Raw genomic sequence first — 20,393 nt, forward strand, 5'->3', positions numbered from 1 at the left:
AGTGCTCTAAAAATATCATTGTTTGTGCTTGCATACTTTCCCCATGTGGATTTGATCTCACAGTTCTAGGTATCAGTATCAGATTTTTTGTTACATTCTTAACATGTTTACAGTTTTCTGTCATTCGTTTTACCAAATAAGGGTCAATGTTTTTCTGTTTTAACATAGTAAAGTACACTTGGTGAGAAGCCTAGCAGTTGTGCAATGGTTTATGCATCTTGTCAGCTAATATTGCCTGAATGATGTGGAGCCAATATTGATTGCTGATCAGAACAGATTTCTTTCATATTTTGCTCCATATGCTCTGCACATTTTACATGAGCAGATTCACATTCTACAGGAGGGGCCATGGAAAAATAGTCTGCCTCTGATAATGCTGCGACAGGAACGAGCAAGTGGATTGTTTTTTCAAAAGCTTTCTTAATTTACCCACATATTTCAACATATGCTGAAAATGGTCCCCGTTTACTTCTGTTCACCTCTGGGCACATCACAAACATGTTGGCTGATACTGCCGGCAGCTCTTCAATGGTGATGCTGCGATAGTGTTCGTAATGTTTTCCGTGAGTTCATCCAGAGTATGGGGATTATTTTAGCATGCTCTCTGCTTTACTTTTCCCAACAGACATAAATCACATGTGGACAAGTCTGTGGAACGTGGTGGCCATAACTCCTTGCTCACAATACGCTTTTCCATAAACAGTTCATGTACCCATGCCACTGAGTTGCAGGAGGTGTAGCATGTTGCCCCATCTTGTTGGAAATGTAGTACACTTTTTCTTCTGCTGTTATTTGGCCATAAAACTGTTTAAACATATCCAGATAAACCACAGCACACCAAACGCCAATTTTCTGGTTGCACAGTGGTGTTTCGTGAGTCAGGCGGGGATTTTCTGTAGAGCACATTAATTCACATAACCTGATGAATGAAACCACTCTTTATCTGTCATAAAGTACAACCATAGGTTCAGTAGACCTCTGCCAATCATAGTCAGCAACCACATAAAGTTATTTACGTATTATTCAGTATGGTTTTAGGTTTCCAGATTTCAGCCCTTGCCCATCATTCATGATATGCCAATTTGCTGGGACAGTTTCTGAGTTGATTTCTGAGGTTTTTTTGCAATCTGCTGCTGAGTGCCAGAGGGGTTTAGACATCCAGACTGATAGAGGCTTCTGTTTATTCACATTTGCAACAGATCCGTGTTGGCACTATTTCAGAACCAGGCTCTGAATACAACTTTTAGCTTGGGCCTCTAGCATTTCCTTATTAATCCGCTTTACACAATAAACATTTATTGTAACACAATGAGGCAGATTTATGAAAGCAGTTTCAAAGAAAATGTGTCTTTGTTGCCCATAGCAACCAATCACAGCCCAACTTTTATTTTTTTATACTGCTGAGGTAATATGAAAGCTGTGCTGTGATTGGTTGCTATGGGCAACAAAGAGAGTTTCTTTTAAACAACTTTCATAAGAGTGTGGTGCCAGGACAGGAAGCAAGCTACTTTTCCATGGCCCACCCTGCAGTATGTACTATAAACTGAACATAACTGTGCACCATACAGATAAATGTGAGAAATATTACTTAAGGTAATCTTGTTGTATCTGTCATCAATCATCGAGCTTCACTTATATTCAATAATAGTTTGAAATTGGCCCCTAATGTAACATAGTAACATGTTAACATAGTATGTTAGGCTGAAGGAAGACAATGTCCATCTAGTTCAGCCTGTTTCCACCCCTCTCCTTGTTGATCCAGAGGAAGGCAAAAAAACCTCAATGAGGCAGATGCTAATTTAGCTCATTTGGAGGAAAAAATTCCTTCTCGACTCCATAATGGCAGTCACCATAATCACTGGATAAACATTTGAGTTCTACCTAACTCCAAGACTCAGATCAACAACCCCGCTGGTCACTTAAAGGGGTTCTGTCATTACAATCTGTATTTTTTTTCTCCAGTAAATCTGCCCCGCTGGCACTACCTGTGGTAAATAACACATATAAAACGTTTTTTTCAGAAGTAGTACTTACCTAGGCTCCATTTTTCACCTCCATGCTCTGTTTACATCTTCAGCCCCTCCTGCTAGAAGGTCATCTCCCAGCACCCCTTGCTGTGCTGACCACTTCCCCCCTCACAAAGCTACTTCCGCCCATCCAGTGCAGTGAATAGTCCTGCCTGCAGTCTACCAAAATCTGCTAGTGTTTCTCCCTGGGTCTCTGAACACCCAGAGTTTCCCAAGGGCCTCCAGATCTTCCCTGCAATCTCACAGTAGCCACTCACTGTAGTCACTCAAAGCAGTCACTCATAGCAGTCACTCAAAGCAGTCACTCATAGCAGTCACTCATAAAAATCACTCACAGTAGTCACTCCACATGGTAAAAACAGGAATATTCCCCATGCAATGTATTGTATGAGTGTATGTATATATACATTTATCTATGCGTATATGTATCAAGATGCGTGTGTATAGATATATGTATGTATGTGTGTGTGTGTATATATATATATATATACACATACATACACACACACATATAATATGTATAGTAATATATCTACACACTGCATAGGACATGTACGTTCCACGCTTACACCCATGTGCGGCTGCCCTCAGAGAGACAAAAAAGTGCACAAAAGTGTGCGCAACTGCACTTACATCTGTATAAAGCTGGTCTTATTGTATGTATATATGTATGTCCTGTTGTACCGCCTCTAGCTTGGATACAAGATGTGATACAGGGGGCATGCAGGCTCTACTACCCTGTTGTACCACCTGTAGCTTAGATACAATATGTGATATAGGCGGGCATGCAGGCTCTAGTACCCTGTTGTACCACCTGTAGCTTAGATACAAGATGTGATACGGGGGGCATGGAGGCTCTAGTACCCTGTTGTACCACCTGTAGCTTAGATACAAGATGTGATACAGGGAGCATGGAGTCTCTAGTACCCTGTTGTACCACCTGTAGCTTAGATACAAGATGTGATACGGGGACCATGGAGGCTCTAGTACCCTGTTGGGCCACCTCTAGCTTGGATACAAGATGTGATATGGGCGGGCATGGATACTCTAGTACCCTGTTTACTACCTCTAGCTTGGATACAAGATGTGATACAGGTGGTCATGGAGGCTCTAGTATCCCGTTGTACCAACTCTAGCTTCGATACAAGATGTGATACAGGCAGGCATGGAGGCTCTAGTATCCCGTTGTACCACCTCTAGCTTGGATACAAGATGTGATACAGGCAGGCATGAAGGTTCTAGTATCCCGTTGTACCACCTCTAGCTTGGATACAAGATGTGATACAGGCAGGCATGAAGGCTCTAGTATCCCGTTGTACCACCTCTAGCTTGGATACAAGATGTGATACGGGTGGACATGGAGATTCTAGTACCCTGTTGTACTACCTCTAGCTTGGATTCAAAATGCGAAACCGATGGGCATGGACGTTCTCGGACCCTGTTGTATCGCCTCTAGCTTGGATACAAGATGTGATATGGGTGGGCACGCTGCCCCTTGGGATGCATTATGCATTGACACTTGGGGGTCAGGATAACAGCATGCTGACAATAGAGGGCAATGTATAGCTTTATGTCTTTGGTGATGTTAAATTCATTCTCTGTGGCTGATTTTACACAAGTGAGCACTATATCAGCCCGAGAAACTCAAACCAATATCTTGCATGGCAAATATGCGAGTGTGTCTGCCAGTGCAGTGCGCCTTGTAAGAACAATGCCTTGTGATGTGCGTATGTGTGTATCATATATATACACATACATACATACATACATACATACAAACAAACACACACACCGCTGTAGGAGCAACTGTAAGAAACAAAATAAATGGTGGGAATACGGCGGCCGCCTGATCTTTCACGCACATAGTATTCATAGGGGAGGTCCTATATTTTCTCGGTCAAGTATTAACGAGAGAGAAACCACAGTAATCATAGGCTTAGTTTTGTCCCAATATACGGCCGTGACAATCATGGCCGCATAAGGGAAGAAAATTACATTCGCCTGAAACCGCCATATACACACACACAGACAAATAAAGCTAGATAGATATATGTGTGTATATACACATAAACATATAGATGAATAGACGCGGATGGATAGACGGGCAGACGGATAATTACAGACGGATAGATGGATAAATACAGATGCATAGAGAGATAAATGTAGACGGATAAATACAGACGGATAGACACAGACGGGTAGACAGATACAGATAGCATATATATGCATATAAATATATATATATATATATATATATATATATATATATATATATATATATACATATATGCTTTTTATATATATACTTTTATTTTTATATATATATATATATATATATATATATATAAAAAAGCATATATGTGTGTGCATATATATATATGCATATATATATGCATATGCATATATATATATGCATAAATATATACATATATGCATATATACATATATATATATATATATACACATATATATATATATATATACACATATATGCATATATACATATATATATATGTATATATGCATATATATATATATATGCATATATATATATATGTGTATATATATATATATATATATATGTATATATGCATATATATATATATGTATATATGCATATATATATATATATATGTATATATGCATATATATATATATATATATGTGTATATATATATATGCGTATATATATATATGCATATATATATATATGCATGTATATATATATTTATGCATATATATATATATGCATATGCATATATATATGCATATATTTATATATGCACACACATATATGCTTTTTAAATATATACTTTTATTTATATATATATATATATTTATATAAATAAAATATATATATGCTTATATGCAGAAGCTTGCATTTCCATTGGCTAATAGAAATATATTCTGCCTGACAACAGTGTCAGGGATGCATTTCTATTGGCCGAGAGGCAGCAGAAGCTTGCATTTCCATTGGCTAATAGAAATGTATTCTGCCTGACAACAGTGTCAGGGATACATTTCTATTGGCAGAGAGTGTGCACGTGTAAAGTGCTCCCAGGCGAGCGCGCCGCAGACTCGCGCATGCGCAGTCGTGTGCCGCTGTCTCGCGCGTGCGCAGTCGTGCCGTTGTCTCGCGCGGCTACCTTCATTCCGCGCTTCCTCACAAGACAATGTACGCACACGTCACTAGTGACGTATGCGTACATTGACCTGAAGGAAGCGGAAGGTAGGCAGTGTACGCTTTTTGACCGGATGGAAGAAAATCGGGTGCTGGAGGTCACGTGACCGAATTGACAAGCGGCTCCAGGAGAAGATTTGGGATAAGAAGAAGAGGTATGCAGGCTGCCTGGGGAGCAATAGGTAAGTATAAAATTTTTTGTTTTTAATGACAGAACCCCTTTAATGTCTATATCCTGTAATATCATAGCACTCCAAAAAGATGTCTAGTCCCCTCCTCAACTCCTCTACCGATTTTGAAATCACCACGCCCTCAAGCAGAGAGTTCTACACTCTGACTGCTCTTACAGTAAAGAACCCCCTTCTGTGTTGGGGATAAAATCTGCTTTCCTCTACATGTAGAGGATGTCCTCTTGTTACCTTGCAGTCCTGGGTATCAACAGGTCATGGGAAAGATCCTTGTATTGTCCGTTTTTGTATTTATACATACCGTGTTTCCCCAAAAATAAGACCCAGTGTTATATTAATTTTTGCGTGCTGAGGCTCCAGAGAGCAGCGGGAGTGATGTGGACCAAGCCTATTTGGTAATGTATTGCTTTTTTTTCTTATGTAATGCAGATAGTGCTTATTTTCAGGGTAGGGCTTATATTTCAAGCCTCCCTTAAAAACCAGGGTATGGCTTATTTTTGTGGAAACAAGGTAGTTATTTGGTCGCCTCTTAGCCGTCTTTTTCCTAGGGTAAATAATCCCAATTTTGTTAGCTCTTTGGGTATTCTAGTCTTCTCTTTTCGTTTATTAATTTAGTTGCCCTTGTTTGAACCCCCCCAAGCACTGCAACATCTTTCTTGAGCACCGGTGTCCAGAACTGTACATAGTATTCCATGTGAGGCCTGACCAGTGCCTGATTTAGTGGAAAAATAATGTTCTTGTCGCTCGCCCCTATACCTCTTTTAATGCACTCCAAGACTTTATTTGCTTTTGCAGCAACTGTCTGGCATTGATTGCTCCAGTTAAGTGTAGAGTCCACTAGTACCCCCAGGTCTTTTTCCATATCACTTTTCCCTAGCAGTACCCCATTTAATGTGTATTGATGACATCTGTTTCTCCTGCCCATGTGCATAACCTTACATTTATCAATATTGAACTTCAGTTGCCATTTTTCAACCCAATCCCTGAACTTACCTAGGTCCGTTTGTGGCCGCATATTGCCCTCCATTGTATTAATTATCTTGTATGATTTCGTATCGTCTGCAAATATTGGTATTTTACAGTGTAGTCCTTCTATCAGGTCATTAACCTCTTAGTGACCACCACATTGCCTTTTTATGTCCTGGCTTGCTGGGCTTTAATCCCACTGCAAGCCGTAGACATGACAGCACCATGCTGTTGGTTACTGGAGATAGCCAATATCCTAGAGCTGTCATGGATGGCCACGGGAACTCCTCCCGGGTTACGCGATCGCCGGTATCCACCAAGTCAGTGAGAAGTAAAAAATTTTAAGTTTCAGCTCTCCTTACAGATCTTATGGATAACAGCGATCATGTAAAAGTTAAAAAAAAAGTGTAAGAGAACAGAAAAAATTTAATTTTCATCTTCCCTAATTGATCATATCCATAAGGGGAAATAAAATTACGTACCCAGGACCCTAGATTTATCTGTGGACCTTACCTCAGCTTCTGCCCATTCACCTACCACCAAAACAGCGGACGCATGCGCAAAAGTTACGGATTGCCAGGGTAATTTAAAATCTCCCTGCTCCTGGCTGCTAAACGTAGCCAAGAGCCTAGAAATTTCACGGGGGGCTGCGGTACGCAGTCCTTGGTCACGTGATTGCTGTTATCGAAAAGATAACGGTGATCATGTAAAAGTAAAAAAGTACGATCCGTGAGGAGAGGTGAAATTACTTACCTAAGGTTTCAGGCAATGTACTCAGATGGAATCCTTATCCACGGAGCTTTTCCCAGCTTTGGTGCATGCGCAGAAGCTGGGGAGGGCCCGGGAAATTTAAAATCTCCTTTCTCCTGGCTACTACAAGTAGCCGAGAGCCTGGAGCTGTGACCGAGGGCCGCGGTGAACGGTCTATGGTCACGTAATCGGCATTATCCAATGAATAATGGCGATTACATAAAAGTTAAAAGACAGTTAAAGTTTGATACTCTGTTCGGTTTGGGTCCCAGAAGAAAATGTTCCTCAAAATGTTAATAATGTTACATTTGTACGCCTCCTAAATGGTTAAAATAAAAAATGAAAGTTTTTCAAATGTGCATCCAGAATAAAGAAAACAGATGGAAATATGTACCTCATCAAAAATTTGTACGGTATATTTGCACATATTTGAGATATTGCAGTTGAAAATGTGAATAAATAACAATTTTTTTCAAAATTTTCCCAATTTTGGCACTTTTAATAAATATACACAAATTCTATCAGTCTATTTGTACCACCTAAATAAAGTACAATATGTGGTGAAAAAATAATGTCAGAATCACTTGGATATGCAAAACCTTTACGGAGCTATTCTATGTTAAAGTGACACGTGAGATTTCCAAAATTTGGCCTGGTCATTAAGGCACAAACAGGCTTGGTCACTAAGGGGTTGATAAATATATTGAACAGAATGGGGCCTAATACTCAACCTGTGGCACCCCACTAGCAATGGTGGTCCAATTAGAGTACGAACCATTTATTACCACCCTCTGCTTTCTAACTCTGAGCCAGTTATTTACCCAGATATGCACATTTTTGCCCAGTCCGATCTGTCTAAGTTTATATATCAGCGTATTATGTGGCACGGTGTCAAATGCTTGTTTTTGCTTATTGCCCTTGTTACAGTCTTGTTGATCCACATTGGTTTCCTTCTACTTGTAGTTCTTTTATTTTTAAAGGGTAATTAGGATGTTTTTAAACTTCTCCCATTTGTCGTCTGTACTGTTTAATTTTTTAGTTGCTCCCTGATAAGGCTTGCTATTGAATGTAAGCTGGAATTTAATTAAATTGTGGTCACTATTACCCAAGTGTCCCTAAACATGCACCCCCATTATTCGGCCTGGTTTTAATAAGTTTTAAGTTTCTTCTGTTTCCTTTGGTGGCCTATGGAAAACCCCTATTAGGATTTTGTTATTCTTTGCTCCCTGTATTTCTATCCATAGATATTCCACATGTTCATCTCCTACACCTATATCTTCTCGTAGCTTTGACATTAAAGGGGTTGTCCCGAGGCAGCAAGTGGGTCTATACACTTCTGTATGGCCATAATAATGCACTTTGTAATGTACATTGTGCATTAATTATGAGCCATACAGAAGTTATCAAAAGTTTTATACTTACCTGCTCCGTTGCTAGCGTCCTCGTCTCCATGGTGCCGACTAATTTTCGCCCTCTGATGGCCAAATTAGCCGCGCTTGCGCAGTCCGGGTCTTCTGCTTTCTTCTATGGAGCCGCTCGTGCCAGAGAGCGGCTCCGTGTAGCTCCGCCCCGTCACGTGCCGATTCCAGCCAATCAGGAGGCTGGAATCGGCAGTGGACCGCACAGAAGAGCTGCGGTCCACGAAGGTAGAAGATCCCGGCGGCCATCTTCAGCGGTAAGTATTGAAGTCACCGGACCGCCGGGATTCAGGTAAGCGCTGTGCGGGTGGTTTTTTTAACCCCTGCATCGGGGTTGTCTCGCGCCGAACGGGGGGGGGGGTTAAAAAAAAAAAAACCCGTTTCGGCGCGGGACATCTCCTTTAAGTATGATTTAACATACAGAAACACCCCTCCCCCTTTTTGGTTGCCATGGTCGCTTCTCTAGAGATTGTAACCCTGTAAGTTCACAGCCAATCGCACTTATTATCAAGCCATGTTTCCGTTACTCCTACTATATGATGGTCAGAGCCGTGAGGGGTCTTTAACCAAGGGGCCTACCAGCTGTGTATCGATTGAAGGGCTAGCTGAGATCGAAGGGCACAACCATTCTGGCACTGGGATCTGGGCCGTACCACATATAAAAGGCACAAGGGTGGTAGAACATAGAGAGAGGCCTTATCTGGGCACTGATGAAACAAACTGTGATATGTCAAACCTTTTATTTGCAGAATAGGAGAGAGCACTCACAGCAATGAAGTCCACAGCAGATCCTTCTCGAAGGCGAGCTGGCTGGCTGTTGGGTACAAGAGTGGAGCAGACACAGAGACCTCTAAACATTGCTGTATTAACCATGGCTTTGGGCACTCATACAGTTCTTCACAGCAGCAGGATGGGCAGTGCTTCAACTGTCATGGTCAGGACATCAGGCTGTGACCCAAGGGCCTGATACAGGTTTCCTTCAGGCATGCAGAACTTCTCAAAGGAACAGAGAGTATTGACTTTTAGACTATTCTTTCTATATCATACCTGAGCACTAATTTCTGCACACCTCACTTGACAAGCTGCAGCCTATTGAAAAATAGCAAAACATCTGAACAAAGAACAATATGACTTGACTATAACATCTGGCCAAAAGAGGGCAAACTAACCCTACAAAAACTATAATACTGAATTTGCTATATATATATAGAACACCCCACCCCTACAAGTTCATGATATATTTATGTGTATTCAGCTAAGTGATATATTTTACTTTTTTGTGTGTTTTGCAGTAACTTTCACTTTGAACTTTGGGTTTTGTTTAAATGAGCCTAAGGGACCTTTCACACAGGATGGAATTAGTCCATGCAGACATTTCTGCGTCACAATGTTATCCCTATGGGGCTTGAAATCTGCACCTGTTAAACCCTGCATGCCTTTATTTCAAATCCATAAGATTAAGTTCTGCAGCAGAAAAGCTTTCGGCTGCAGAATTAAGGACGACTTGTGGAATTGTTGTTGTGGATTTCTAACATACAGTTGAAGTCTGCAGAAGAAAACGCAATAAATTCTGCAATCCATTCTGCACAATGCATTCCACAGTTAAAAAGAAAACAAAATCCGCACTAATTGACAAAATTTGCATCTGTGCTGCGTCCTGCAGACAATTCCGTCCCTTATGAAGGGTCCCCATAGGTTGGAGCTACAGTGAGGGTATAGCCAGATTCAGTGCAGTCCTGCACAGTATGATTGATCACTTGATAGAGTAATCAGTTACTGATTCCAGTATTGTAAGAGTGCTGGATAAGAGTGGAATGGCTCATGAATATTTCTGAGAAGCCGTTTGGAGAAAAGGCAAATATGTAATTCTGGACATATATAGTATAAAATACTGAAAGAAAATCACAGACACATAAAGCAAAATATATTTATTATATAATTATTAGAGATGAGCGAGCACCAAAATGCTCGGGTGCTCGTTACTCGAGTCGAACTTTCAGTGATGCTCGAGAGTTCGTTTCGAGTAACGAACCCCATTGAAGTCAATGGGCGACTCGAGCATTTTTGAATATCGCCGATGCTCGCTAAGGTTTTCATTTGTGAAAACCTGGGAAATTCAAGAAAGTGATGGGAACGACACAGAAACGGATAGGGCAGGCGAGGGGCTACATGTTGGGCTGCATCTCAAGTTCCCAGGTCCAACTATTAAGCCACAATAGTGGCAAGAGTGAGACCCCCCCTCTCCCCCGCACTGTCAGCATAAAGATCGTTCTCCTCTGCCACAGCTGTAACAGCTGTGGCAGAGAAGAACGATGTTAGCCCATTGAATTCAATGGAGTCGGCAATACAGCTGGCTCCATTGAAAGCAATGGGATGCCGGCGATCGCGGGATGAATTGTCGGGAAGGGCTTAAATATATAAGCCCTTCCCTGCAATTCATCCAGATATGTGTAAAAATAAAAAATATATATATACTCACCTGGTCCCGGCAGACGGAGTTCAGCGCGGCCAGCGGCAGTCCTCCTGAACTGCTCTGAACAGCTGTGAGTAGTATTCAGCAGCTGGGGATTTAAAATCCCCGCCTGCTGAATGAACTGCCTCTAATTGGTCACAGCCTGACCAATCAGAGGCAGATTCCACTCACACACCCATTTATGAATTTATGAATGGGTAAGTGACTGCTGCCTCTCATCTGATTGGTCCTGCTGAGCCAATCAGAGGCAGCAGTCACACACCCATTCATAAATTCATGAATGGGTGTGTGAGTGGAATCTGCCTCTGATTGGTCAGGCTGAAGAGCAATTAGGATAGAATGTGTTCTTGTCCACTTGCGTTTTTTTTTTCAGTCCGTTGCAATTTTTAACATAGGAACTGTCAGTTGCATATGTGTCCTTATTTTTCTCTTAATGCACCCATGAATGTCAATGGAAATTAACGGAAAAGGCGCGAAAAAGCCGCGAAAAACGCGCCAAAAACGCGTGGAAAACGCTGCGTTTTTCACGCACGAAAATCGCACACACCAGTTGGTAGTCACCCTAATACTCGAACGAGCATCAAGCTCGGACAAGTATGCTCGCTCATCTCTAATAATTATATAACAATTGTTCTAAATACACAAAAAACTGCGTTTTGCTACAGCTACTAAAAATGATATATTCATAACAATAGCAGAAAGTCTCCTCTGTAATTTCATATCATTAAACTACTAAATTGTTCTTAGAGCAATTTAGTAATTCCCATACAAGTTAAAGGAAATTACGGAAACAACGTAATACAGCCAGCAGCTGTTTCTGTAATGCCAACTCCCCCTGGTAGACATAATGGGGGACTCAAGGGTAGTTCTGGAAGTAGGTAAGATTCCCAAATGTAGGACCTGCACCTATTAGATTTTTATGGCATATCCTGTGTGCTAAAATATAAATCTACACCACCTTTGAACTTGAGTAGGTTTTGGCTTTAATTTACCCCAGTTCACTGGTATAAATTGTGGTAACTGGGGTAGCCATGGCTGACATGCCTGCTGCTGTTAATCCTCGTGTCTTTTTTTTAAAAGTAGCGACACTGGGGGGGAAATCAAAAAGTTGAAATTTTTAAGCAAAACCCCCACTTGTGCCTTTAACTTTTCAATGGTAAAATTCTGGTACAGCTCTGTTATTAGATTTGCCCCTTCAGGGCAGATAGCAGAAGAATCCAACATGGACAGATTTTCCGTGGTATATTTTTTGCTACATGTTAAGTGGTACCCTTAAACAACCATTGTTCACATTTTGCAGAATTTATCAAAAATCGTCTGTATACCACATTATATTTATTTTTTGTATATTGCATTGTATTTTTAATACTATGCTACAAGTACGCTGCTACTACTTAAACTATGTTAATACTCCAACAACATAAAAAATAACAATGTATAACTGCAATGAAATCTTTAACAGTTTATGTCCATTCTCTTTGTGTACAGAAGGTGGAGCTACAATCAAATGTATTTATATGGCTTAAACATTAACAATGTAAAGAATGCCTTTCCTCCAAATAGCCTGTAGTGACACATTTACATACTGATTATACAAGTGACTTTAATTAATCAGGATTAATAATTATCTTATCGCAATTCATAACTTTCCAGTGTTTAGTCTTCAACTGTTATCTATCTATCTGTCTATCTCATATCTATCTATTTATCTTATATCTATCTATTTATCTTATATCTATCTATCTATCTATCTATCTATCTAGCTAGCTATCTATCTATTTCTCTCTCATATCTATCTATCTATCTATCTATCTATCTATCTATCTATCTATCTATCTATCTATCTATCTATCTATTTCATGTCCATCTATCTAGGTATAGAGAATGGGGCAACATTTGTTTTCTAGACAAAATATTCATATTTACTATCCTAATACTTTTGCTACTATGGATTATCTAATAATATGATTGTCACATCATGTTTTTATGTTTCTTGTTTACAATGGAAAAACTCCTGACACACATGTTAAGGGTGTCCAAAGGGTTGCTCTAGCCCAATCTTGGAGAAATGACTATCTTCTGTCTGGCCTGTATACATTGGCATACAACAAAAACAATACATTATAGTATAGTGAAGTAGAATACAAATTTTAAATCTAGCATACTTGTAATGTATCCTTATTATCTTTTTTCATTGTCTTCACCAATATTTTGAAAAAATTTATTTATGTCAGCTGAAAACAGCAAGCTGCCATTGAAAGATCTGATACTGCTAATAGGTATGCTGGTTTAATACTTTATTAAGACCGTATCTTCACGGGCGAGAGCAAGTTGCCCTTGAGAGTCTCAGATGCAACTAGCATCGCACAGCATACGGACACTCTGTCTGTGTGCTGAGCAATGTGCAGGGCACTATGCATTACAAGTCCTATTCCAGCGTGAGATTCCCAAAAAATAATACATGCTGCAATTTTACGATCTTGCATTATTCGTGAGAGCGAAAAATTGCTCATTTTAAATTGGCCAATTGAAAATAATGGGTTGTTACAACGCATGAGTTCTATGCGTCTCGCAATCGCACAGAACTCATGGTTTATTTTCGCCTGTGTAAGAACACCCGAAGGCTGGTTTTAATGGGCTATGAATCTGATTGGCCCACCATACCTCATAACATGTAAGATTGTGGCTGGGAACAATTTTTCCCAAATGCACAGTGTAGTGTAGCACAGAGGACTTATTGTTATAAAGTGGCATATACACCAGTTCTCTTGCAGCAAGTAATAACTTTACTGATGAATGCAATGATATATCCCAGCAGTCTTCTATAGGAGAGGCACAGTCTCTTCCAATGTGGCAAAAAATAGTTCAATGTAAATGCTGATACAGACAATGTATCAATGGTGATATCTCCTCGGTGGTGTATTAAGTATATACATTTCTGATGCGTCTTGTATATATTTAAAATCCCCGCCTGCTGAATGAACTGCCTCTGATTGGTCACAGCCTGACCAATCAGAGGCAGCTCTCACTCACACCCATTCATGAATTCATGAATGGGTGTGAGTGAGAGATGCCCCTGATTGGTCCCTGCGCTGAGCCAATCAGAGGCAGCACTCACTCACCCATTCATGAATTCATGAATGGGTGTGAGTGAGAGTTGCCTCTGATTGGTCAGGCTGTGACCAATCAGAGGCAGTTCATTAAGCAGGCGGGGATTTTAAACCCCCGGCTGCTGAATACTACAGAGAGCAGTTCAGGAGAACTGCCAGCTGGCCGCGCTGAACTCCGTCTGCCAGGACAAGGTAAGTATATATATTTTTTTATTTTTACACATTTCTGGATGAATTGCAGGGAAGGGCTTATATATTTAAGCCCTTCCCGACAATTCATCCCGCGCTCACCGGCAGCCCATTGCTTTCAATGGAGCCGGCTGTATTGCCGGCTCCATTGAATTCAATGGGCAAGCATCATTCTTTTCTGCCACAGCTGTTACAGCTGTGGCAGAGGAGAATGATTTGTCTACTATATGTTCTCAATGGGGTCGGCGCTGCTGCCGCCGACCCCATTGAGCGCATATAGAGAAGAGAACAGTAATCGCAGATCACAGATAGGTGCGATCTGCGATTTCTGTTCTATAATTTATCGGATGAGCGCATAAAAAGCGCTCACGTGTCCGATACCATTGCAAAGCAATGGTTTCATAAAATCGCCGGACGCATGCGCATGCGCAAATCGCGGAAAAAAACGCCCGTCTGACTAAGCCCTTATAGAGTAATAGAGATGAGCGAGCACCAAATTGCTCTGGTCCTCGTTATTCGAGATTTTCGCAAAATTCGAGAGCTCTATTCGAGTAACGAACCCCATTGACTTTAATTGGAGACTCGAGCATTTTTGTATGTGACCCTCCGGTTGCCGAGCTTTCTCTCTCTCTCTCTCTCTCTCTCTCTCTCTCTAAACTGACACGTCACAGCGGGGAGGGGCCAAAACTGGGGCAGGGTCGAACACAGCGTGATGCTCGCTCGAGTAGCGAGCACCATCGAGTATGCTAATACTCGAACGAGCATCAAGCTTGGCAGAGTACGTTCACTCAACTCTATAGAGTAACTTTCCTCTAGTCCAGTTTCCAATATATCTATGAACTGTGCTTTGAAAAGAAAGGGTGTTACAGTTTCCATAGTATCCCACTCAGACAGGTGGTAAAAACAACAGCATAGTAAAAACATCATTCACATGAAAGAAATTTGTGCCCACAATACGCAGAGCATAGAATCTATTTATTTCAACGGTTTAGTTCTCATTAGCTTTTTTTGTGTGAACATTTTTTGCACTTGCAAAAGATTAAGAACCTGCTGTATTTTTGTGCCCTATAGAAGTCTATGGGAGGTGCAAGGGGATGTGTGAAACACTGTGCAATTCAATGAAAAAAAGAACACATCTGGACCTCATTAGGGTAAATAGCCATTTAAATCAGGAGTGATAGTGTCCCGTGTGCAAAAAAAACCATGTCCTGCATGCATAAACAGTACAGCAAAATATGCCGATATGCATGCAAAAGGTCTCGTCCATAATGCATATGCCCTTGTGAAGTCACCCTTATGTTTTGTTTGATCTTTACTTTTATGTCCTTTCCCCCTTCCTTGGTCTTCCAGTGATCTGGATTTATTTTTCCACTCACACCTTATATCTTCTGTCTATTTTTACTAACTATAGCTCACTTCTGAGTGGCTCCTTTAGGTGTTGTACCCCTATAGCAACTGCTATGCCTGCTACCAGGTTCAGGCAGCCTGATCCTGGGAGACACTGGCGTAACTATAGGAGATGCGGTTGCACCCAGGCCCGGGAGCCTTAGGGGGCGCATAAGAACTCTCTTTTCCATATAGGGAGCCAAGTACTATGAATAAAGCATTATAGTTGAGGGCCCTGTTACAGGTTTTGCAGGGGGGCTCAGGAGTTTCAAGTTATGCCTCTGCATTAAGGGGTTAAGAGAAGTTGGAGGGCCCGAAGATAAACTTTTGCACCCGGGCCCATGAGCCATTAGCTATGCCCCTACTAGGAGAGGTATGCTTTATCCCTGTATGTTTTATTCTGAAATGTTGTGGTCTATCAGAATAAACAACTTTGAAGTTTGACTCAGAGTTGAGCTTCAAGTCACAGAACGGGGCCGTGCTAGCCCCTCTGTTGTATGCTTTATGGAGAGTGACAGTTCTCTCCCCTTTTCTGCTTTGTGGGCTACATATACTCTACCTGTAGCATCTGGTGGTCATAAATGATATCTAGTTCTTCTTCTTACTGGACCTCTTGGGACCTTACGGCAAACTGATTTCAGTATTTGAATTGAATTTCTGGTCCAATTAAGTTACCAGGACCTGGGAAAATGTGCCTAAATATCAGGTATTTTAACCACCATTGATCCGGATACAGACAACTAGCTATCAGACACCAGATAATTACAGATCAGGCACTGATTGTAGCAGTGACTTTGAAAGTAACTTTAACTACCAGGCAACTAGCATTAAATGTTATACAGACCATAAGGGAATACTTACTGAAAAACTCAGCAGACCATTGCTGCTGCCACAGGGTAAATTCGCTGTGGTTAATTTAAAAAAAAGTATTGCCCTTGGTTTTGGAAGTATGTGTGTACTGCTATATCATTGTTTTCTGAGATGGATTCACCTCACTATACTGCACTGTATTTTTATGGCTTCTATAACATATTGGTTTGTCATCACACATGGCAGCACATAACATCTTTCTCCTTATGGACAATGGGTGCCTGCGTGGGGGTAAAGACAAGTACAGCTGCTTGGGAAATCTATAAACACAGTCTAAAAGTGAGATTTGATTTAATCCGTTTTCTCTCACTAGCTTAATCCAGGTCTTACAAGGAAAGTACTATCATTAACTAAGTTTCTGTGGGAGACATTCTCTTTTTAATTTCCCACACATGAGTATAAAGCATTTGGTGCATTGCCTTACCAGGGCCATCAGCAGGGCAGTATGGATTGTACTACAGTCAGAGATCTGACCAGAAAGTTTTTTGAATTAAAAAAAAAAAGATCAATTCACTACCGCTGGCATCAGGTCCACAGTTGGGGCCAAGTGTGTTTGCTTCAATGAAGAGAACAGGTCTGATCGCGAGGCCAGGACTTGTTTTTTCCACCAGAGTATGACTATAGGGCCCCGCCTCCTGCAAATAGAAGCTATAGAAACAACATGACTAGTACCCCAGAGGTGTAACTTGAAGATCCTGGGCCCCAATGCAAAATCTGTAACAGGGCCCCAACTATAATGCCTTATTCACAGTACTGTGCTCCCTATATGTAGAAGAGAGGCCTTATGGACCACTTAAGGTTCCTGGGCCAGAGTGCAACCGCATCCCCTATAGTTACACCAGTGCCCAGTACCCCTCTTCGGCTCTCCTCCTCCTCACGTGCAGCTCTTACGTCAAGTGTGTTGTCCTCAGACAAGGTGCTAAAATTAATTCAGACCCTAAACTAAACCCTTGAATTCAGACCACATAGTAGGCTTCAAAATTAATTCAGACCCCAAGACAGACTCCTAAATTAATACAGACCGCTTGACCAGACCCCTTCATTTATTTAGACCCAAGATCAGACTCCTAAATTTATTCAAACCCCAGACCAGAGCCCCCTAACCAAATTTAGACGATAGACCTGTTGCTCAAGTTTGATGTCGGAGTTTGATCTGGGGTCCAAATTAAATTAAAGGTCTAGTGTTTGAATTAATCGCGGGATCTAACATAGCAGGTGCTGTCATAGAAAAAATGTTAACCTGTTCCTTGTCTATGCAATCTCGGCTTTATTGTTACTTTGACAGCTGTCGTTGTTTATGGTTTTTCATTGTAGATTTGTTATTTTGCTTACAAATAAGGACATTTTTTATGGTACTGTGATTTATGAGTCTTGTGTATAACTTGTTTTTAGCCTTTTTTGTCTTTTCAAATAATTAAATAATTGGGAGGGATTCTCAAAAATAAGATTTTTTTCAGGGATTCCCTAATGAGTAAATGTTTTGGAAATCCTGCTACAGGCTGGTTTCAGATGAGCATATTGTAACACATTCGTGATATGGATGCATAATATGGACGTGCTGGAGATGACATTACAACTATATTTTATAAGTATTTGCCCCAAAATTGTTTTCATTTTCTACTGGACAAATACTGATCCAATACGGAAACAAAAATAGAAAAACAGGTAATGCTGTTTTTTTTTATTATTATTATTATTAAAAATGGCCATCAAAAATATGGCCATGTGGTTAGGAATATAGATTTATATTAGCTCTGTATTACGGTCCGCAAAACACAGACCAAAGATGCAGCTAAAATATGTTCATCTGAAAGCAGCCATATAGTATTACTATAGCAATATGAGGTGAACAAGGTTCAAGTAGAACTGAAACGCGTCCTCTGCATGTTCCTGTGATTGAGTACATTTTTATATAATAAACAGGAGTTTTTCACACAAGTACTGTTGTTCCAAACTTTGGATATATAGCAATATGAAACTAGCAAATAGATGGATACGCACATTAAGGCCTCCTTCCCACGAGCGTGACGGGGTCCGCCGCGTAATATTACGCTGTGAAGCCCGTCACGGCGCCCCCCAGAGCCCCTATACTTACCTGCGGGAGATAGCGTGAAATCGCTTCCCCGCCCACCACCGCCGCGTCACCGCCCGTCACCGCCCACCACCGCCGCGTCACCGAGCGTGTCACGTGACGCGGCCGGCCGTGTCACGTGACGCGGCCGGCCGCGTCATTTGGCGTCAGATGACGCGCGGCGGTGGGCGGGAAAGCGTTTTTTCACGCTATCTCCCGCTGGTTACAGCGGGAGATAGCGTGAACGGACGGCTTCCATTGACTGCAATGGAAGCCGTCAGTGCGTACAGCCCGTCCTCACCCGCAGAAAATAGAGCATGCTGCGGGTGAGGACGGGAGAAATCGCGGTGCGTAATTCCGCGCTGGAATTACGCATCGTGAGCATTGTGCTATTAGGTTCAATAGAACCTAATAGCTGCGGGCAACGCAGCGGATTTTCGCCGCGAATTACGCGGCGGAAATCCGTTCGTGGGAAGGAGGCCTAACACATCTGGTCTACAACAAAGGAATGATTTGTGCTAATATCTACAGTATTTAAAGTGCTACTTCATACTTTTGTATAATATAGGCATCTCAAATGGACACTGTCATCACTTTTCAGCCCCATCAACCACATTATGGGGCTCAAAGATGAGGGAACAGGGAGTCCAGGGAGTTATGTTGTTCAATGGGAGCCTCATTCAAGCACTGTGTCTCCGTGAAGTTGGCATGTAAGCAGGAGGCACTACCTGCTCTGTCCTTACTTTTTGGACTGGCATATAGTACCTTGCAGTGACGAATGGTGGCCATGCTAAGCTCCACCCCCCAGAGTCCGGTACCCAGGCAGGAGAGGAAGCAAGGAGACGACGCTTTCCAGTGCTAGTCTGACCAGCACTGCAGCTCTGTTTGTGGGAGGTCCCCTCCATTAACCAGAGTCATAGCAGGGGAGAGAAGAAGGAGAAGCACTCGGAGGTGCTGAAAGCGCTGAGCAATGGGCGACATTTTGATGTAACTTACTTTGAGGCATTACGGGGAGTCCCACCCCATGCTCATATCAGTGTCAGTGTTGAGAAGATTCTGCCCTGTAGTAAGGAACTGTGAATAGGGCTTAGGCCTTGTCTAAGTCCCGCCCTTCCAGTGTTACAGCCAGGGGACATCTTGGCCATAAATAAGAGTTTAGAGCTGTGACACTGCAGTTAGTATGTAGCAGATGCAGCTTACGGTGCCAGCAGCAATGAGTGCTGCTTAGCATAGAAAAGGGCCCCCGGTACTGTAAAAAGGGGGCATGGTGCAGAGACAGCAGAGATATGGCGGATGCTATAGAGACAGAGGGCAGTGTGAGTGCTGACCTCGTGCTGGGGACCAGTGCAGGAGAAAGACAAATGACTGTATATGTAATGAGCCTGGACAACTGGGGGCGAAAGATGAGTGCCAAAAGAGCCCGATGATCCAGGTGCTAAACATGTCAAGCCATGTGAAAGGTGTGGAAAACTCCCTTCCCTCAGGGGTCTCAGTCCCCAAGGTAGGCTGAAATGTGGATTTGAGAGCATGGAACAAGCTGAATGAATTGTATAAGACTGGGCCAACTACAGTTTAGTGTGCGCAAACTACCGACAATGTCTATGATGGATGAGGTCAGACTGGGGGAGTATCTCCCCGATGGGTCTCTGATGCACAGATTGCAACATAGTGTTAATGGTTGCCTGTTAGTGAATGATACAGTTAATGTGTTTCATGATGTAAAGTGTATTTTAACAGAGGACAGGGCAGTTTGTGCAGTGACGT

This window comes from Eleutherodactylus coqui, chromosome 1 (genome assembly GCF_035609145.1).
Source record: "Eleutherodactylus coqui strain aEleCoq1 chromosome 1, aEleCoq1.hap1, whole genome shotgun sequence".
In the NCBI taxonomy this organism is placed as follows: Eukaryota; Metazoa; Chordata; class Amphibia; order Anura; family Eleutherodactylidae; genus Eleutherodactylus; species Eleutherodactylus coqui.